Raw genomic sequence first — 23506 nt, 5'->3', positions numbered from 1 at the left:
CAGCATTAGGGCTCCAATTCCTGAGTTGAGATTTTAGACATAGGGCCTCCATTCTCTAGTCACCTTTGCCAACATTAGGGCTCCAATCCCTGAGTTGAGATTTTAAACATAGGGCCTCCATTCCCTAGTCGCTTTTTGCTGACATTAGGGCTCCAATCCCTGAGTTGAGATTTTAGACATAGGGCCTCCATTCCCTAGTCACCTTTGCCAACATTAGGGCTCCAATTCCTGAGTTGAGATTTTAGACATAGGGCCTCCATTCCCTAGTCGCCTTTTGCCAACATTAGGGCTCCAATCCCTGAGTTGAGATTGTAGACATAGGGCCTCCATTCCCTAGTCACCTTTGCCAACATTAGGGCTCCAATCCCTGAGTTGAGCAATTTTCCTTTAGCTGACATTAGGGCTCCAATCCCCGAGTTGAGCAATTTTCCTTTAGCCGACATTAGGGCTCCAATCCCTGAGTTGAGCGATTTTTCTTTTAGCCGACATTAGGGCTCCAATCCCTGAGTTGAGCAATTCCTTTAGCTGACATTAGGGCTTCAATCCCTGAGTTGAGCGATTTTTCTTTTAGCCAACATTAGGGCTCCAATCCCTGAGTTGAGCAATTTTCCTTTAGCCGACATTAGGGCTTCAATCCCTGAGTTGAGCAATTTTCTTTTAGCCGACATTAAGGCCCCAATCCATGAGTGAGCAAGTTTCCTTTAGCCGACATTAGGGCTTCAATCCCTGAGTTGAGCAATTTTCCTTTAGCCGACATTAGGGCTCTAATCCCTGAGTTGAGAGATTTTTCTTTAGCCGACATTAGGGCTCCAATCCCTGAGTTGCGTCTTTTAGACTTGAGGTTTCCAATCCTCTCATCAATTCTGTAGATTTTTATGGCAATTAACTCACGAACTTTTCCTAGTGAAACTGGGGCAAAAAAATTTCGTTCGTTTGTTTGTGATGATAGGCTATAATTACGTATTTTAGTCGATTATTACACTCTAATTTACTGCACTTTAGTTGAGTTTGCGCTTTAATCGCTACTGTTTTGCACTAATTGTGTGTTTTATGCCTTGTAGGTGTGATTCCGAGCTATATAGATGTTATGGAATGAATTTAAGTGGTTTGGAGCTTTGAAGTCTGAGTAAGAGCTCAAGGAATTAAGCCGGTATCGCGTTCGGGGATCAACGGATGATAAAACAACAAAACGAAAACTCGAAGAGGTATATTGCGCACTATCTAGTAAAATAGACATAACGTTTTACTCAGAACTTCATTTGGGCTCCGCAATATAAGGTTGGAAAGGAAACTCAAAGGGCTACAACTTTTATGTTTTACGTTTTTCCAAATTCCAAACGAAACAACGTCACAAATTGCGATTGCGGCAGAACCGCGGCAGAGGGCAGTCGCGGACAACTAAAGAATCTGAGAGGGTGTTTGGTCGCGGTTCCAGCGCGACCGCGGTGGAAACGTGGTAGGATGCGTAAATTTCAGGGACCAAGGTGAAAAACACGGGATTTTAAGCCCCAAACTCTATATTAAACCAAGGAAGCCGGCCAAGAAAAGGAGAGGACATATTTTTGACATAGGTTTGACCTAAGGAGGCAGAGACACAATAGGAGCAAGGCTTGAGAATTCTTCTACAAGTTTTTTCTTTCCTCTTCCTATTTTTCATTGTTGGTTATGACTTTTAGTATTGTAGTTTTACATACTATTATGAATAGCTAAATTGTTATCTAGAGTTTTGATAGAACCTTTTGTAGGATAAATTCTTGTTATGTTTTTATATAATTGAGCCGTAGTATAATCTCTATTTGTTCAACTACGTTCTTATTGTAGTTAATTGAAGAGCTCTCAATTAGCTGTGCCTATTTAGTATGCATAACTCGGGAGAGAGTGCATATTTAGGTAATTGTTGAACAACACCACTCCCAGAGTATATGAGGGATCAATAACCGAGGGTTTAAAGGCGGGATTAGGGATAACGAAGCCTTGGGTGCGATCTGAAGTGAGCTGTATCAAAAGCCAGCTAGCGTAGCTCGGGAGAGTGCGTCTAGTAAATTGTCGTGATTACTCGGGAGAGATTTACGGTAATAAGAGTGCTCATGATCGGTAGAGAATACTTAGGCGAAATTATAGAAGACATAGCGGGAAGGATTCCGACAATTGGGGAAATCATAACTCTAGACCTCCTTAATCTTGTCTCTAACTCTTAGTATCTTTAGTTGTTAATTTATTATTTTAATTTGTTAATCAATTAGTTAAACACAAGAATCTAAATATCTATAAGTTAGGAACTGTTCAAGCTTGTCTTCTTGGTGATAGTGAACAGCTGTAGCTAAGTCTTAGTTCTCTGTGGGATTCGACTCCGGACTTGTAAACCGGGTTATATTTGCAACGACCGCATTGTACTTTTGATAAGGCATAGTTGGGTGTGATCAAATTTTGGCGCCATTGCCGGGGAACTAATGGTGTAGCTGTAGGTGTACATATTGCTAGGTTTCAAGTTTGAACTTTTATTTTTATTTTTTGTATTTGATTTTTTTTGTTTTACTTGTCGATTTAAAAAAAACATGGCATCATTGAATTATGAAATTTTTGATATTGGTAATTCTACTTTTAATCTTTCTTACGAATATTGTGATGAAAACTACCCTTGGCAAAATTATCAAAATATTCCCGAGAGCGAGTTATGTGCACCAACTCAATCTTATGTGTGGAATGTGTGTGATATGTGTGGTGGTCAAGATGGTCACTTTCATGGTTGTGCTTATATTTCTTATCTTCCCCCAACCCCTTATTATGATGATTCTACGTTTTCTTGTGAGGATAATAGGAACAAAGAACCTCGGGAAGCTGACCTAAAGAAGATCGAAGATATGTTAAAGTAGAACAACAAAGTAAAATACTACTGTAGATAGAAAGGCAAGATGAAACTATTTACAACTTAGAGGCTCAAGTGAGTCAATTAGTTGAAGCTTTTAATGCTCAATATGTCAATATTATGGATAGTAGCCAGGAGCAGTTTACATTAGAGACGGAAATTGAGGTGCCAATGGAGGGGTCCAAAGTGGAACCCCAACACTCTAACCATCTAGAATTTGAGGATGCCGATGTTGAAGAAATAATACTAGAGTCGACCAGGGACGTTGAAGATACAAATTTAGTTGACTCTAGTGTTTTGGGTGTTGAGGAGGTCGAAAATCTTGAAGTTCATGTATTGGAACGTGTTGGACCTCATTCCAAACACTTATCTACATTATGTTCGGACGGTGAAATGGGAATGGATCTTTACGAGCATAAAAAGGAGTCCAAGGAAGAGGTAGATGGGCCTTATATTTTGAAATTCTCAAGGCCGTCTAGGCAAGGTGACACTCCTCGGTCGAGAGCCAAAAAGTGCATAAGACTCTATCTAATTTTTGGCTCGCAAGAATTTGTACCGGCCCAAGAGCATAATCATAAGCTTGAAGCAAAACTTGGGGTGCGATTCATAAGTTCGAAGTGGAGGCAGAAAGTGATTCACGTCGTGCCGCGACGTTAAATCAAGCGCTTGTTGGGAGGCAACCCAGCTTTACTGCTTTCTTTTATTTTTTGTATTAATTTTTTTTAATTGTATTATTGTAGTGTCAATTTTTTATTTTCTAGGAGCATGGAAAGAAAAGGTATTGGAAGGATACAATAACAAACCAAATAGTTGGAACTAAGTGTGAGGTACCCGCACGAAGGACCAAGTTTGGGAGAAGTCTGAGTATCCCATGAGCAGTTAGTGCCTCGGCTTTGGCCTACCAGGGAGTCTCTTTTACCCTTTTTATTAGTTATGGTGTGCATTGGGTACAATGCCCAATTTTAAGTGCGGGGTGAGGAGATTGACTGGGTGGCTTTCTATGCTATTTTAGTTGTATTAGTTTAATTGAACAATTTTTTTTTTAAATAGAAAAGATTGGACTTTTCCCGACGATGGATCTATTAGACAATTTTCTTGAGAGATTTAAGTCTAAAGAAAAAGTACAAAAAGATTTTCTTTTGTTAGGTAGTGTAATAATTACCCCTTGGTTTTTCTTTAAACCACAGTTCTTTTCCAAGGGTTTTGTTTGAACCGGGTGTAGTTAGTTTTATTTTTTTAGGAGTAAGAGCTAGTGTGAGATGAATTGAATTGAAGCAATATCTCTTGACTTTGTTATGCCTTGAGAATAGTGAGTACTTTGGTTGTGACGCTTAAGCTCAGTTTTTGACTCTTGTAGAAGTACCTTAAATTGTATGATCTTAAAATTACTTAACTGCTTTGACTAGAGTGTCCATGAATCCAATCCTGAGTGAGTTATGTGCCATGTGTGTGTGAGGTTTGTTGTATTCTGTGCATTGCATTTGATGCCTAGAACTTGCCCCGTGTGTTTGCAAAGCAAAATAGTAGTTTTATTCAGTCTAGGAAGTGATATAGGCATTTCTTTGTTGAGCCAGATATGTATACTTTACCCGCCTAATTGTTATGTATTGTAGTTAACCCATTTGAGCCTGTAATCCTTTTTTTTGGCAACCACATTACAAGTCTTACCCATTTGTTTGAATTAACTATCTATTTGAACCATTGTAACCTCTTATGATCACTTGAATTGTTATGAACTTTGTAAAAGTTAAAGTGTGGGGTGGTTGGTTTGGCTTTTGAGTGGAACCAATGAAATAAGGAGAAAGGTGCACTGATTTGAAAGAGCAAGAGCCACTCGAATTGACAAAGAAAAGAAAAAAAATAGTTGCATTGCTGTGAAAAAATATATTCTTTGATAGTGGTGACTCTTGATATAATTGTGCTTAAATAATTTGGGAGTTGATGTATATTGATGTGAAGGTGGAGTTTGGCTTGACATAAGTATGAGGTTTGAAGTATATGTATTAAAGTGCTTAGGGAGGTGTAGTCACTTTTATATCTAAATGTATCATACCCGTCCCATAGCCTACATTACAACCAAATAAAGTCCTAATTGATCCTAGATTGAATGAGCTCGATTAGTGGAGTAGTACACTACGGGCAAGCTTATGGTACATCTTTTATGGCATATGAATGTTATTTCTGAGAGTGAGTGAATTCTTTCTATCTTGAGTTCCTAAGTGTTCTTAAATTTTATTGTGTGGAACTACTCTCTTTTGTTGTGTGAGGGCACTTGATTCATGAAGGAAAGGTAATGTCAGTGACCTCTATGTTAGAGTAAGTAGGTGAATTGTGAATAATGCGTGGTACTTATGAGTCAAATCTTGAGGTGAAGATGTTACGCTTTTGTGCTTAGTCTATTTTAAATATTCTTGGTGTGATGAGTTAGGAGAATTGTTTAAAAAGGTCGTGTCTATAAAAAAAAGTGTAGTTTGATTGCTCGAGGACGAGCAATGGTTTAAGTGTGGGGTGTTGATGATAGGCTATAATTACGTATTTTAGTCGATTATTACACTCTAATTTACTGCACTTTAGTTGAGTTTGCGCTTTAATCGCTACTGTTTTGCACTAATTGTGTGTTTTATGCCTTGTAGGTGTGATTCCGAGCTATATAGATGTTATGGAATGAATTTAAGTGGTTTGGAGCTTTGAAGTCTGAGTAAGAGCTCAAGGAATTAAGCCGGTATCGCGTTCGGGGATCAACGGATGATAAAACAACAAAACGAAAACTCGAAGAGGTATATTGCGCACTGTCTAGTAAAATAGACATAATGTTTTACTCAGAACTTCATTTGGGCTACACAATATATGGTTGGAAATCCAACTCAAAGGGCTACAACTTTTATGTTTTACATTTTTCCAAATTCCAAACGAAACAGGCTCAAAAATTGCGACTGCGGCAGAACCGCGGCAGAGGGCAGTCGCGGACAACTGAAGAATCTGAGAGGGTGTTTGGCCGCGGTTCGGGCGCGACCACGGTGGAACCGCGGTAGGATGCGTAAATTTCAGGGACCAAGGTGCAAAACACGGTATTTTAAGCCCGAAACCCTATATTAAACCAAGGAAGCCGGCCAAGAAAAGGAGAGGACATATTTTTGACATAGGTTTGACCTAAGGAGGCAGAGACACAATAGGAGCAAGGCTTGGGAATTCTTCTACAAGTTTTTTCTTTCCTCTTCCTATTTTTCATTGTTGTTATGACTTTTAGTATTGTAGTTTTACATACTATTATGAATAGCTAAATTGTTATCTAGAGTTTTGATAGAACCTGTTGTAGAATAAATTCTTGTTATGTTTTTATATAATTGAGCCGTAGTATAATCTCTATTTGTTCAACTACATTCTTATTGTAGTTAATTGAAGAGCTCTCAATTAGCTGTGCCTATTTAATATGCATAACTCAGGAGAGAGTGCATATTTAGGTAATTGTTGAACAACACCACTCCCAGAGTATATGAGGGATCAATAACCGAGGGTTTAAAGGCGGGATTAGGGATAACGAAGCCTTGGGTGCGATCTGAAGTGAGCTGTATCAAAAGCCAGCTAGCGTAGCTCGGGAGAGTGCGTCTAGTAAATTGTCGTGATTACTCGGGAGAGATTTACGGTAATAAGAGTGCTCATGATCGGTAGAGAATACTTAGGCGAAATTATAGAAGACATAGCGGGAAGGATTCCGACAATTGGGGAAATCATAACTCTAGACCTCCTTAATCTTGTCTCTAACTCTTAGTATCTTTAGTTGTTAATTTATTATTTTAATTTGTTAATCAATTAGTTAAACACAAGAATCTAAATATCTATAAGTTAGGAACTGTTCAAGCTTGTCTTCTTGGTGATAGTGAATAGCTGTAGCTAAGCCTTAGTTCTCTGTGGGATTCGACTCCGGACTTGTAAACCGGGTTATATTTGCAACGACCGCATTGTCCTTTTTATAAGGCATAGTTGGGCATGATCAGTTTGTTTTGTTGTCTGAGCAGGTTTGACCTCGAGGCACAGGGATCGAGATGACCTACGGAGTGAGTCTCAATCCAGAATAAAAGAAAGGAAGAAAAGAACAAAAGAAGACGATCCCAAATACTGGAACAGACAAAGTGCGTATCGCTCAAAATCTGATTGAAGTCACGAGCTCCGCCAATCCCGCTTCACTCAATGCTGTAGAAATAAACATGCGCCTACAACTTGCGAGCATCAAGATTCAGATCGAAGTCTACAAGCAGAATCAGCTAAGACTCAAGATCAATTTGCGAAAGAATTATAGATAGGAATCTTGTAACTAGTAGTTGATAGGCATAGCTAGCTTAGTTTTAATTCTCCTTTGGTGTAATAAGGAGGTCGGTAAAGCAGTAGTAACAGCATGCAATAGCAGTAACAGCAGCATTGCAGTTCCATGGTAGTCCCAGCTACCAAAACTTCCCGAACTATATTGACCTGATTCCTGTTTAGCCCAGGATATGTAGGAAACCTTTGAAACAAAGGTTCGGTCAAATCTTTCAAAAAAAAATGCTTCGCACTGAGTATTCCAATGGGCAAAAATCGCTCGTATCCGCTCACTTTATCTTTGCACGAAAACTCTTCGTGTTTTCGGACAAAGAGGGGCAGCTGTGAGCACGTGATTTTTGCCCTATATGAGAATTACTCCCAAAAAATTCAAAATAAAACAATTTTCCTTTGTGTGCAATTTTTTTGAATTTTCGTGGCATTTTTGATTATTATTTGTATTTTTGCCTGTGCATGTTAATGTGTTAAATTAATAAAAATATAAAAATATGTCGCATTTGCATTTGATATTTATTTAAGTTTGTTTTACAAAACGAAAAAAAAATCATAAAAAAAAATGTACGTTGCATTTTAGCATTTAACGTCCAAACTGTGTGATTTTATCGTTAATTGCTACTTAAATGTGCGATAATTGTTATTAGGAGTTAATTAGTATTTTGAGATAATTTTGGGTTTTATAATTTAATCTTAGCATTTTTAGCTTTATTAATTAGGAAATTGAATAAATAGAAAAGAACAAAAAATAGAAGAAAACCGGATTGGGCCTTTTCTTCAAATTTAAACCACAAAGCCCAAAAGAAACAAACCCATGCCGGGTCAACCCGACCCGGTCTGCCCCATAACCCCAAAGATCCAACTCCCCCTCTTCATTTTCATTTTTCATTTTTCCCAAAACAAAAAAAAAAACAAACCCTAAAACACCTACCCGCCCCTCTCTTCTTCTTCTCCTCCAAACCACCCTCCCTTCACCTTCTCCAGCCGAGCTCGTGCTCGAGCTCAACCATGGCTGCCCTTCCCCCCGCCTCTTCTCCTTCAACACACACACACACGCAGGACCAGCCATGAACGACCCCCCTCCCTTCACCTTCTCCAGCCGAGCTCGTGCTCGAGCTCAACCATGGCTGCCTCCTCCTTCCAACGCACCCACGCACACACAGCATTCCACCATCGTCCACCAACAACCCAGCCCCATCGCTACGTTCAGCCATGAAAGTCCACCATGGCTGCCATCCTCCATTTTCTTCGAACCAACGACAACCCCATTCCCATCGAAACCAAACGACCATAGTCCTCCACTCAGCTCACGTCCAAACGAATCCCATCGGCTCCTGCTTCGTCCAGCGAACAGCAACCACCTGCTGCCACTGCTTCGTCTTCCCCTCATCGCCAAACACCCCACTGCGTCGTCTCCGAGCAGCCATGAACGAGCAAGCAGCGACAACCCCAGCTTGAGCTCAGTTCGTCGAACTCCGGCTTAGCGACACAGCAACAGTCAGGCCCGTTATTTCTACTGCATTCTGCTACGTTTAGTTGCTTCTTCGTGGTCTTCTTCATCGTCGAGTTATTTTGGTGCGATAATTATTTCCGGGCAGATTTGTTTCCGTTCGAGTTCGTCGCTGTTCCGATCCGGGTAGTTGGTTTAAGTTTCATTTCTGTCTGTATCTTGTTTGATATTTTCGGATTTGAAATCAGTATATGTTTGATTCATTTCTTAATTATTTCTTCATTTTGTGTTTATTCATTTGTTCTTGTTTAGTTTAATATAGAAGTGTGTTGGTTATAATGTTGTTAGATTTAATTTGAAGTTCAATTGATTTTTTGAGTTTAGTGATTTGAATCTACTTATTTGTTATTGTTGTTGAATCTGAAAGTAGGTTTGTTGTTAAAAGAAAAAAATAAAATAAAAATATTGTTCAGTCAAAATAATTCCAGTTGTTTCTTTGCTGTTCATCATTTAGTTTGAATATGTTGTTTGAATTTGTTTAGGAATTGGTTATAGCTGTTGTATTTTGGTTAGAATTGATTAGGTGAATTGGTTATAGCTGATGGGGGTAGAATGGTAAATTACAGTATTTTCAGGGATAAAATGGTAATTTCAATAAGTTCGGAGGGGTATTTTTGGAATTGAAAATTTGAACAATTATTTAATCTGAGTGCTCCGTCCACTAGGCATTAATAATATTACAATAGTACATGGTGGGGGACAAGACATAATGGAGTGGGAATAATGTATTTGTTTAATATAGTGGGGGACAAAACATGTAGGCATGGGGAACAAGGGAATTAAATAAGAAAAACATTAAGTAGTGGGGGCAAGGCATGCAATTATGGGAATATTTCGGGTTAGTGGTTCAAGACAAGAGTCTTGGTTATAAATAGAGTCATTTTTTACACAGTGTAAAAAAGAGGATAGAGGAAAAAGTGGAGAGAGTTGACTGAAATTTGAGAAATCCGAATTTGAGAGCAAAAAGAGAAAAACAAGCTGAACTTTTACTTGAATAATTTCATGCTGCTTTTCCTTGAGTGTTATTCAAAAATCAGTAAACTATTGCGTCATGTATCCGTCTCTCTTCTGCTTTGACTGTGATTGCATTCTGGTACTGCTGGTTTTCAATCTGTTACTGGGTTATTCTACTGGTCGTTACTGGTTTTGCTGTGTTGCTGAACCTGTTGTTGCTGTGTATTTACACTACTGCTGCTTCTACTGATCTTCACCTTCTTTCCTTGCTTTCCAAATACCAGGTACACAAACTGATACACTGGTTCATCTTGTAAGCTACTCGAAGCATGAATGCAAAAAATGGGAAAGATTTGAAGCTGTAGTTTAATGTAGTCTTTTCTTTCTTTTACTGTCTGTACTTAGAACATTCTATGCGCTGCCCATGTAAACTCTGGTTATATACTGAATCTCGGTTGTATATATGTTAGCTAGTTGCCTTCACTAGAATCAGGTAGTTGTTGGTTATGTATAACATGGGCACTATCCTATAGCAGTTTAAGTTGTAAACTTCTTCCCCGTAGGTTTTTAGTTTAAAAGGACTAATAGTGTAGTTGTAACATTCTGCTAGTTCAATTTGTTCGATTAAACAGCATGTTCCAAATACACATCAGGCCTTAGGTTGATTACTCAATAGTTCAAACTATTTTAGTTAACAACTTGCTCATCTAAATTCGTTAAAAAACGAGTTTCATTAGGTATCACTTTCATTTCGGATTCTTAAAGTTTGAACATGTGTAGAATCATTTAGCTAAGCCCAACATCTGAATAAGGATGGCACAGGTCCAGTTTTACCCCTTATATATCAGACCTGGGCTCATAATTGTTAACCGACTGCTCTTATTGTATCGTTTTCAGATTTAACGACTCACTTTCGAAACTCAACTATAATAACTCGTGAGCATGTAAATAAGTTAGAACTCTTTTTCTTTCATTATAGAGACGGACTAAATAGAAAACATAGTCACTATAGGTCAATCCTTTTGATAATGAGACGAGCCTCGCCAAATAAAAATTCAAATTGCGGGGCCCTCAATAATTGGTCATAATAAATACTTAGAATTTGGGATGGGCCGTTTAGCGAATTTCACTGCCTTCCTCAAAGATAATAACGCGTTAGACTCTTTAGGCGCGATTTTAATTAATTTACATTCTTAAATTCGGGTGCGCATTTATGTGACCCAAATCCAAATCTCAACGGAGTCGGAACGTATTAACAACCACGGGTGCATTGATTGTGACGTGGTTCGAGATGCATTTTCACAACGTTGCAATTCTATTAAAAAAAATGATAATAAAAGCAGTTTAAACTTAATAAAAGCACATAAGTCATAACATGTATAAAAATCAGATATTTAGCCATTACAACAATTTAAGCGACCGTGCTAGAACCACGGGATTCGGGGGTGCCTAACACCTTCCCTCGGGTCAACAGAATTCCTTACTTAGAATTTCTGGTTCGCAGACTTCATTTGGAAAGTCGAATATTTTCCTCGAATTGGGATTCAAGATAAACCGGTGACTTGGGACACCAAAAGCCAAACCTTTCCCAAGTGGCGACTCTGAATTAAATAAATAATCCCATTTCGAATATTGTCACTTAAATTTGGAAAAACTCCTTCACGCATTTATCCTTCGGGGTAGGCGCGCAAAAAGGAGGTGTGACAGTAGCCATAAAACGGAAATTTGGCCGTCAATCCCAAAGGCAACATCCGTTGCGATGTTCGATCAGCCACTCAAAGCGCATGTGATGGTGAAGATGGTGGGATCAGCCTGCGGGTGATCTTCGAAATGTTGCAGGCTCAGCAGGCAGCAATAACCCAGCTCCAAAACTAGAATCAGACATCGAGCAGGGTCGAGCTACAACCATTCCAGGAAGTTGTACAAAGGGTTGAATCGGTTTCAAGGAAACTAAGCGAGAAAGAATCGGAGACCAATCCTGCTATCATGAAGATTCTCAAAGAAATGACAAAGCTAATCGAGTCGGGGGAAAAGAAGATCGAGACAAATGAAAAGAAGGTGAAAACTTATAACTCCAGGGTCGATCAAATCCCAGGGGCACCGCTAATATTGAAGGACTGGATTCCAAAAAGTTCATACAAAAACCTTTCCCCCTGAGTGCGGCTGCGAAGCTAATCCCTAAGAAGTTCCGCATGCTCGAGATTCCTAAGTATAATGGAACGATCGATCCAAACGAACACGTCACTTCTTACACGTGTACTATCAAAAGGAATGATCTAGAGGACAACGAAATCAAATCTGTCTTGCTAAAGAAATTCGGGGAGACCCTGTCAAAAGGAGCTATGATATGATACCATAATTTACCACCTAATTCTATTGACTCATTTGATATGCTTGCAAATGCTTTCGTAAAGGCACACACCGGGGCCATCAAGGTTGAAACCAAGAAGTTAGACCTTTTGAAGGTAAGGTAGAAGGACAACGAGATGCTTAGAGAATTCGATTCTCAATTCCAAATGGAATGGATGGACTTGCCACCGGTCGCCGATGATTGGGCTGTTCAAGTATTCACTCAAGGACTCAACGTTCAAAGTTCAGTGGCTTCACAACAATTGAAGTAGAATTGGATAGAATACCCGGTTGTTACTTGGGCCGATATGCATAATCGGTATCAATCAAAGATCAGGGTCGAAGATGATCAACTTGGGGCTCCTTCTAGGTCAGTTTATCCCATCAGATCCGTCGATAGAATCAAGAGGGATATTGACCGAGAACCAAGGTCGAACAGAGATCGATATCAGCCATATAATGAAGATCGGAGGAGCAACGAATTTGGGTAAAGCTCTACACGAAATGAAAAAAGAAATGATCGAGGTCAAAGATCACGAGGACTCATGCGCAAGAACGGCTTCGATAGATCTATCGGTCCCAAAGGGGCACCACGATTATCGGAGTACAACTTTAATGTGGACGCAGCTGCCACAATATCGGCCATTGGACGTATCAAAGATACTAAATGGCCTCGACCTTTGCAAACTAATCCAACACAAAGGGATCCTAACCAAATATGCAAATATCATGGCCACAGGACGGAGGACTGTCGACAATTGAGAGAACAAGTAGCTCGGTTATTTGACAATGGGCACCTTTGAGAATTTCTAAGCAACCGAGCTAAGAATTATTTCAGAAATAGAGATTCCAATAAACAAAATAAACAAGACGAGCCTCAGCATGTCATCCATATGATTATCGGAGGGGTCGATATTCCTCAAGGTCCTATGATAAAACGCATCAAAGTATCGATTACAAGGGAAAAACGCACTCGAGATTACATAACAATAAGGACTCTATCTTTCAACAATGAGGATGCAGAAGGGATCATGCAACCCCATAATGTTGCACTGGTAATTTTTGTACCCATGAATAAAACTCGAGTTAAATGTGTGCTAATTGATCCAGGTAGCTCAGCCAACATCATTCGATCGAGGGTCGTAGAACAACTGAACGGATTCAACATGGCTTGCGAAACTACTAAGGGGGAAATAACATTGCCGGTAAACATAACTGGTACCACCCAAGAAACCAAGTTTTATGTAATTAAGGGGGACATGAGATACAACGCATGTTCGGGAGACCATGGATCCACAATATAAGGACTGTTCTCTTGACGCTTCACCAGGTATTAAAATTTCCAACACCAGAAGGGGTAAAGATGGTTTACGGGGAACAACCTGCCGCAAAGGAGATGTTTGCCATCGATGAAGTAATTCAAATATCAACACTCTCATCGACAAAGGGCTCAGGATCGAAAGCAAAACAGGAAGCCAAATAGCAGTCATCGATGTTAACCTCGACCCAATCAGACAAGCAAGAGATTGACGAAGATGACAATTACGGGGTTCCTCGATCCTTTATAGCCCCTGATGATTCCAATGCTACCAAATCAATGGTCGAAGAGCTGGAGAAGGCCATGCTGATCGAACATCTGTCTTATCGAAAGGTATACCTGGGCATAAGGTTAACTCCCGAGCTCAGGAAAAAACCCATTCAATTTCTTACAACTAATATGGATTATTTTGCTTGGTCCATCTCGATATGACAGGGATCCCACCAAATATCACTACTCACAAACTGAGCTTGGATCCTAAGTTCCATCCGGTAAAGCAAAAAAAAAGACCCCAGTCCGAGATCAAGCATGCCTTCATCAAGGATGATGTAACTAAACTCCTTAAAATAGGGTCCATCTGGGAGGTCAAATACCCGGAATAGTTAGCAAATGTAGTATTAGTTTCTAAGAAAGGGAACAAACTAAGAATGTGTGTGGATTATAAATATTTAAATAAGGCATGCCCCAAAGATTCCTTCCCTATGCCTAACAACGATCGTATGATCGATGCCACGGCCGGCCATGAGATCCTCAGTTTTCTCGATGCCTACTTCGGGTACAACCAAATACAGATGAACCCATAAGACCAATAGAAAACCTCTTTCATCACTAAGTATGGCACATAATGCTAAAACATAATGCCATTCGGATTAAAAAAAATGTCGGTGCCACTTACCAACGATTAGTAAACCGAATATTCGAAGAATAAATAGGGAAATCCATGGAAGTTTACATTGATAACATGTTAGTTAAGTCCCTACAATAAGAGGACCATTTAAAGTATTTGTAGGAAACCTTCAGCATATTAAAAAAGTACAATATGAAGCTGAACCCAGAGAAGTGCGCATTCGGAGTTGGATTGGGTAAATTCCTCGAATTCATGGTATCCAACCGAGGAATCGAGATCAACCCCGATAAGATCTATCAAATATATCATGGTAGTGGATAATGTCAAGGTCGTACAAAGGCTAAACTGGTGCAATGCAGCACTGGGGTGATTCATCTCGAGGTCTTCTGATAAAATTAATCGATTTTTCTCGTTGCTGAAGAAGAAAAATAACTTCACATGGACCCTGGAATAGCGATAAGTGGAGTCCTAGTTTGAGAAGAACAAGGTACATAATTTCCAATTTATTATGTTAGTAGGACCTTAGGTGAGACCGAAATTAGATATTCTCACCTAGAAAAATTGGCGCTCGCCTTGCTAAGTGCCCTAGAAAACTAAAACCATATTTTCAGTGTCATCCTATATGTGTTGTGACAACCTACCCTTTACAAAACATAATGCATAAACCCGAACTCTCGGGACGATTGGCCAAATGGGCCATAGAAATCAGCGGGTACGATATCGAATATCAACCCCGAACAACCATTAAATATCATATTTTGGTAGATTTGTGACCAACTTTACGTCGGCCCTAATACCGAAGACGAAAGAGAGTTGTTGGTAAACTCGGGAATGTCTTCGGGAATCAGGACCCTCTTTATGGACGGTGCCCCAAACGTAAAAGAGTCCGGACGTGGCATCTTACTAAAGCCGCCCATAGGCAATATAGTTAGACAGTCTATTAAAACTGTAAAATTGACTAACAACGAGGCCAAATATGAGGCCATGATTGCAGGTCTTGAACTAGCCAAAGGCTTGGGGGCGGAGGTGATCGAAGCCAAATGTGACTCCCTCCTTGTAGTAAACCAAGTAAATAGAACGTTCGAAGTCAGAGGAGAATGAATGCAAAGGTACCTGGACAAGTTACAGGTAACGTTACATTGTTTCAAAGAATGAACTTTGCAGCACATGCCCCGAGATCAAAATAGTAAAGTCGATGCCCTTGCAAACATAGGGTCGTCGGTCGAAGACGACAAGCTTAACTTTGAGGCGGTCGTACAACTCATAAGGTTGGTAGTAGAGGAAGGTCACGCCGAAATATACTCCACAAATTTAACCTAGGATTGAAGAAATAAATATATAGAGTATTTGAAGACCAGGAAACTTCCTTCAGATCCCAAGGAATCGAGGACCCTGTGCACAAAGTCAACCCGATTCAGCTTGTCCGAAGATGGAACCTTGTTCAAAAGAATGTTCGACGGCCCACTAGCGATATGTCTGGGACCGGGAGATACCGAATACGTTCTGAGGGAAGTTCACAAGGGCACTTGCGATAGTCATTCAGGCACCGAATCTTTGGTTCAAAAGGTGATCAGAGCCGGTTATTACTGGATCGACATGGAAAAGGATGCGAAAAGTTCGTACGAAAATGTGACAAATGCCAAAGGTATGCTCTGATGATTCACCAAGACGGGGAGATGTTGCATTCGATCTTATCACCATGGCCATTCATGAAATGGGGGATGGACATCGTCGACCCTCTTCCATCGGCACCAGTAAGGCTTGATTCATCTTATTTATGATTGACTATTTTTCTATGTGGGTTGAAGCACAGGCATACGAGAAGGTTAGGGAGAAGGAAGTCATTGACTTCATTTGGGACCACATCATATGTCAATTCGGGATACCATCTGAAATTGTGTGTGATAACGGAAAACAGTTTATTGGCAGTAAAGTGACGAAATTTCTCAAAGACCATAAGATCAAAAGGATCTTATCGACACCTTATCACCTTAGTGGGAACAGACAGATCAAATCGACCAACAAAAACCATAATCCAAAATCTCAAGAAAAGGTTGACTAATGCCAAGGGAAAATGGAAAGAGATCTTGCTCGAAGTTCATTGGGCATATCACACAACTTCGAAGTCTAGTACCGGGGCTACCCCGTTCTCATTGTTTTATGGCGTTGAAGCTCTAATATCAATCGAAGTCGGGGAGCCAAGTATCAAATTCCGATATGCAACAGAGGCATCAAATAAGGCTATAATATGGATCAGGCCTGTCCTAAATGGGCTTCGTGGGCCGGTGCTAAGTTGGCCTGGGCTTTGTGGGCCAGTCCTAAGTAGTCCCGGGTCTATGTGGGCTTTTTGTAGGAACCAGTCCAAGACCGTACCACAAACTAATGGTCCCAGGCCTATGTGGGCCCAATAGATACTTTCTATTCTTTTTTTAAAAAATTTAACTAAGGAAATTCCTTGTAAATTATATTTATAGAATTGTGACCTAAATTTTTTAATTCAAATTTAAACACAAAAAATTTTGTAAAGAGATATTCAAAGTAATGCGTTATAGTTTTATTATAGCATTAACAAAATATGGCAATATCTTTCTTAGTCTTCCTCCCTCCCATGGAATGAGCACAACAAGGTGCTACTACCACCATTAAGAAGAAGAAAAACTAATCAAGATGTGCCAAAATACAAGTTATATATTAATTTACATGGTATCTCTTACAAATTTCATAAATCCTTCAAGGTTCGGAGGAATTTTCGTTGGTGGTGGCGGAAAAGAAGCTTGTTCATCACCGCTTCCGGGTGAAGAAGCATCCTCCGCAAGATCAGCTAGTATTTCTTCGTAAGCTTTGTCTACCTCTGGTTGTGATTCAGCAAGTCCAAAATTTCTTCGTTCCGAACGAATCCAATCTCTGGAAAGTACTGATTTTTCCAAGCTCTCCCTCATAGATGCTCTATAATCATCAAGTTAAAATCTTGCTTGACTGAAAGCGCTCTCCGATGTCACTGTTGAAGCTTGAATAGTTAAAGTGTCTCGGGCCATCCTGGAAACAATCAGAAAGTATTTTTCTTTGTCCTTCCACCATTCTAAAATATTAAAGGAGCCGTCGGGATTCACTTCCTCAATTCCCTATGACAAATACATTTCAAGCTCATTTAGTGGTGAAACATTAATTACCATTGAAGACTTGAATAATTTAATTCACTAACTTCACAATTTTTCACAAATTGCAATAAAAAAGTAAGCAATTATAGAAGAAAATTAGAGAGAAATTGAATTTGGTGAGAAAAATAAAAGAGTGTGGGGTTATTTATAGTTGAAAATAGGGAAAAGGTGTAATTATAAAAATTTTGGGGTTAAAACAAAGTTGGGAGGGTGTTAAATGGCTATTTTGTAAATAGCCAACAACTATTTTGGCAGCCCAAACGGCTACTTCTTAAATTCCCTAACGGGCAGATACTTTTTTTAAAATTTGGAGTCGTTGGGCCTGTTTAGGCCAGGTTAGGACCACTTGAACCGGCCCACTTCCCTGCCGGTCCCGGTCCCAAATGGTCCCAGTCTCGCGGGCCTAATGAACAAACCGACCCACTACCCAGCCCACCTCCCCACGGTCTCGGTCCTATCCGATTAGGACCGTTTAGGCCCACACTCCATATGGGCTTGCGGTCCTGGGTAGGGCCCGGTCCTAACCGGCCCACATGCCACCCTTAGCATCAAACAACGAGGCCATGAATACGAGCCTGAAGCTATTGGATGAAAGGCGTGAAGCTGCCCTTGTTCGATTGGCCGCCCAAAAGCAACGGATCAAGCGGTATTACAATCAAAGAACCAACCTTCGATACTTCAATATCAGAGACTTAGTACTAAGAAAGGTCACACTATGCACCCGGAATCCAAACGAAGGGAAATTGGGTCCGAACTGGGAAGGACCATACCAGATTCTTGAGGTCACAGGGAAAGGATCCTATAAGCTCGAAATGGCAAATGGTGAACAACTACCGAATAACTGGAATGTAACTCACCTTAAATGAAACTACTACTATGGTACGAGCCCATTTCATTTCTTTCTGTTTTTGGACAAACACTTGCAGGTGATCGACAAGGAGCGGCACGAAGTCTTTAGGTCTGAAAGTATGTGTTGCACTCTTTTTCCCTTGAACCATTTTGTCCCAATTGGGTATTTTGGCAAGGTTTTTAACGATGTCAATAGTTGATCGTGCTAACTTAGAATCAAAGCCCGATCTTGAATCGGTGTCGAAGACAGCACTAATAGTATCTGAGGTTCCTCTACAATCAACCTCAAATACTAGGGGGCATTACCCTCGAATGTCGACTTTTTACGAGGAAACTACTTCGTAATATAAGGGTCCCGATAGGTAGGATTTGTTGTAAGGGCCAAACAGTCATACAATCCGTTCCCACATAGGTCGCTCGATCCCTAGCATAAAATATGTATGCATGTATAACTATTTTTCACAAGAATAAAGAGAAGTACTTTCCTTGCAACTATTTTATGTCTTAGAAAAATTTCCACTTTACAATTTTGTACTTTCGCTCTCTTAAGGAAACGAGCTCAAGGGCCGATTGTAACCAGAGTTCGGATGATCACTCCCACACTCGGGGACTATCGTCCAAAAATTAAACTCAAACAGATCGAACTATTAATCATCGGTGGCATAAGACCTCATAGGCAACCCCTGAATTTTAAAAAGCCACGGCCATACACACTCGGGGACTTTTATATTAGGAAAGCCTGGATAACTCGGAAAAACAAGCTCACTAGGATGCGCCCGAATTAAAAGGCTACAGCCGCATTAACACGACTCAGAGATGTCCGAGAACCGTAATAAAAAATAGGCCTTTGAAATTTTCATAATTGGTTTTAAAGGCTACCCTCGACAAACTATAGTCTGAGTTACTTACTTTAGGAGAAGATTTCCGGTAACACCGAACCTCCAAGATAACTCAAAAAAAATATAAAGGCAAGGTTGTTCGAACTTACACAACCTAAGTTATTTTATGCTAAGGCATTCCGACCTTTGTGAATACAAGTAGTAAAGCAAAGGAAAAAATTCGAAAGCCGAAAGGGAAGAGAAAGCCTTGTATATATTTACCCAATAGTCTTTTACAAAGGCCAAAATGGCTTAATTCAAAGATTTACAATGGTCAAAATTGCCTAAAAAAGATGCAGAAGAAAACAAAAAATATAAAGGCCTAAGTGGACTGGTCTTCATCGTAGGCAGCATCCCTGTCCTCAGGATCTTCCTCATCTTCAGACTCACTTAAGCTTTCGGAATCTTCCTCGGGAAAGGCTAGCTTTCGGGCCTGGCTTTTTCCGATTTGGCATTTTTTATTTCGGCCAATATGTCAAAGTCCTAGGCACAAGCTTCCTTGAGGGCTTCCCTTCAAGCTTGCCACATCGCATGATCCATCATGCTCTTAGCCTATGCTTGGATAGCCTCGGCACCGACCTTGAACTGGGCCACTTTACCATCGGCTTTGGTATTGGTCACAACCACCTCAGATTTAACCACCTCAAGATCGTTGACCAAGTTTGCCTTATCAGAGATAGCCGAGTCCAGTTGGGATTGAAGCTCCTCGATTTTCTTGACTTGCATCGAGGATTTCTCTTTTGTAGCCTGGAGTTGGGACTCGGTCGACTCTAGCTATGCTTGGATAGCTTCCTTTTTCGAGGCCAAGATGTCCATATTTTTCTTGAACTCGTCAGCCTAGGCCTGTATCGTATCTACCTGTGCCTGAAGCTGCCCGATCTGTTCAAGCCTTTGACAGACCTGTAGGATCGGATCATTAGTAGTGATCTCCAGTTCGTCTTCACTATCATGAAGCACTCAAGATACCTGCTCGGCTATCTCGGTATGCTTCCTCTAGCCGCTTCCAACTCGACATGAAGATTCTCACTTAGAAGCTTGTAAAAATCCCTTTTTGTTGGTGAGCTCCCGAACCTCAACTTTGTGCTTCTCCTGAATTCGAAGGAAAGCCTCATGATGCAACACCGAAGCCTGCAAGCATGAAGAAAGATGTTGGAATTATTTACAACTTCAAGTTTAAAATAAATAATGAAATGACCCTCGAAATTATCCGATTCAAAGCATGTTGGCCCTCATTAAAGAGATAAGGTGCTTCCACCACATTCATCACGGCCTGGTCTTCCTCGGTCACCAAGCATCTAAGGTAGCTGGCAATCCCCACAGGGGTGGAGAAAACCCGGGCATCCTCCGGGAAAAAAAAGTTATCGACCACCTACGGCCGGGGTTAACGCTTAGGGCCAGAAATTGGTCCACCAGTTTTGGACTCGACGAAGACCTAGAAGCACCCGCTGGCCGTACGTTCTTCGGCACCGGCAAGTCACAAAGCCCTGTGACATCTTCCGAAGTAGTGGACTCGAATTTTTCCAAGAAGTCGAGGATATCAGCCGCCCCCCGAGGCCCCTCATAAGAATGACTTTTTAAATGCCAGCCTCGCGAATCATGGCATCCGAAATTTGAGGGGATATGCAAATGTCGATCACCCCGAGCTCGTCCCTCGGGACATCTTCCGCTATTTGAGAAGTATCACCCCCGGTCTCTCTCTTGACCCTTTTTGCTTAGGGCGAAGAGGTCTCAAACCCTTCTGGTTCGGGAACTTCGGCCACATCTCCCTCATCAACCTCCTCCGGTTCGGAGGGCTTTTGCATCGAAACACCAGCCCACATGCGGGACACCGGTTTGGATCTATCTTCCTCTTCTTCTTCTTCTTCGAACTCATCCCTTAGTCGATGGACTAAGTTTGAAGGTAGGGCACCAGAACTCCCCTGGGCTTGCGAGACCTCCTCGCCAATCTTTTCTTTTCTGAGTTCGGAGGACTCGAGACCCTTTTTCTTTTCTTGTAGTCGCCCTGCTTCAGAGCAGGGAACTCAGGAGGCACATCCTCTTCACCGGATGTAGGCCTCATAGCTACGTCCTTGGGAAGACCTACAAAAGGAAGTACAAGAAGATTCAGTAGCGAAAGAAGAAAATTGAACATTACTACCTCGAGAAAAGAAGCTTACCATGATTACTGGTCTCATGTCGACCCTTCGATAATTCCATCCAAGCACGCTCGGAATACGGTCTCTATGAAATAAAGCCCTTGACCCATTCCTTGAGTTTAGGGATTACGTCCGGTATCCGGGCCACAGCTACAACAACAAAACATCAATAAGGAAGAATATAAGAGGGAAAACAACAAGATTGAACCTTTAAGGCAAAGTACTACTTACGTTTCATGTTCCACTTCTTGGGAAATGGCATGTCTTTCGCAGGGATCATGTCTGAAGTCCTTATTCGAACAAACCAGCCCATCCAATCTAGGTCCCGAGACTCGTATATGCTCGAGAATGGGGCCTTACTGTCCCGGCGAGCAAGCTTGATCAGCCCCTCTCGATAGATTTGAGTACTGTAGAGGTGTATAAGGTGATCGAGGGTAAAAGGACATCCCTCGATTTTTCCCAAGAAGAATCAGAGAAGAATCACTATTCTCCGAAAGGAAGGGTGGATATGGCTACGAATCACGTCGTATCTCCTACAAAAGGCGATGATGATAGGGTCTAAGGGACCCAACATGAAGAGGTAAGTATAAACTTAGAAAACCCTCCACGTGGGTAGTGATCGACTCCTCGGGTGAAGGAATTGATAACTAGGGAATATGACGCATTTTACACTCCTTCTTGCTTAAGTTTTGATTAGAAATGTGAACAAAATAGTCCCAAAGGCTCACAGGTTGTGCTTGATTGCAGGTTTTATCAACAAGGTGACAAGGTGTCAAATACCGGTTCAAAAAGGAGTGAAACTTGCACAAGTACCAAGACAATACAAAGCTCAGTCAAAACAGGGCTAGTGCGACCGCACACCATTTTGTGCGGTCCGCAAAAGTGAAGTTCAGAGAGGTTGCTTTTCAGGCCATAAGGCAATGCGGCCACAAAGGGTTTTGTGCGGTCCGCATTGGGTTTACCGCAACCACACTCGATTTCATGCAGTCCGCAAAGCCAAGGTTCAGAAAGGTGGCATTTTGGAGGATGAAGCCCAATGCGGTCTACGGTCCATTTCATGCCGACCACATTAGAAGCCACTGCGGCCGCACTCGATTTTGTGCGGTCCGCATTGCCCAAGTTCAGAGAGCAGATTATTGGAGCCTAGAGCCTTAGTGCGACCACACTAGCCCCGCAGGGGTATTTTTGTCCAGAATTTTCAGCTTAGTATAAATAACTTCTTCTCCTATTTTTAGGTCATCAGATAGTTCTGTACGTAGAGCTGCGCTCGTGACTTCATTTCTTTTACCTATTTTGAGTAATTTTAGCTTAATTTCAATATTGAATATTCAAGTTTAATTTAGCAATTAATTGTTATGAGTTTTTCTTCATCTATTGCCTTGTTTTCTTATCTAATTATGAGTAGCTAGACCCATAAGCTAGGGTTGTGGCTCAACCCTAGTGTGAGTAATTGATGGGTCTTGTGTTTTAGGGCTTGATTGACTATGGGTATTTGATATTTGGACTAATTTCATGTTTAATTGTTGAATTAGTGGTTGCAAACACTAGTTATTGTTTAGTTGACTTTGGCTCTTCTTGAGAAAGAGAGTCTAAGTCTCTGAAATTGGTCCAACAAGGAATTGGGGCGTACTCAAGAGATTGATAGCCCCAATTAAAGGGTTAAACCTAGAGATAGTAATACCCGACTTGAACCTCAAATGCTTGCACAAATTTACATACCCAATTGGACTTGAGAAAGTCAATTAGGCCAAAATCACTTGAACCACCGAGAGGTGTAGAGTGAGTAGAATCGTGCAATGGTTATATCATACCCCCCGAATATGACAATCTAGCCTTAGACTCAAGAATTCGTTAATTAACCACCTAGGAGAAAGTCACTACCCTAGTGCCTTTTATATATTTGATCAATTCTCAATAGTCTAATCTTAGCTTTATTCAGCATAATTTAGCATCGTAGTATTATACAATTATAAGTAAAATCAAAACCCAAAATGTTTAGAAGTGTAATTTGGAACAAATACACAACTCCACTTTAGATAGACACTCAACTCCAATATCTAGCTCTCTGTGGAAATCGATCCCAACCTCATCGAGTAAAAGCTGATTTGACCTCTCTCGCTACTCAATAGTAGTGTAGGGTTGGCCTAGATCACTTTTTGGCGCCGTTATCGGGGAGCTAACGGTTTTGGCTATCTATCTAAATAGTTTTATATATTGTTCTTCTTTCCTTCTTTGTTACTAATTTGTGTGTGTCAAAACTTGAAGTACAAAATGGCAGCAAATGCTAATGACCCTCTTAGAAATGTGATTGTGGGGGAGGAGGTAGATGAT

Source organism: Nicotiana sylvestris, chromosome 3, assembly GCF_000393655.2.
Source record: "Nicotiana sylvestris chromosome 3, ASM39365v2, whole genome shotgun sequence".
In the NCBI taxonomy this organism is placed as follows: Eukaryota; Viridiplantae; Streptophyta; class Magnoliopsida; order Solanales; family Solanaceae; genus Nicotiana; species Nicotiana sylvestris.
This window is presented reverse-complemented; position numbering follows the sequence as displayed.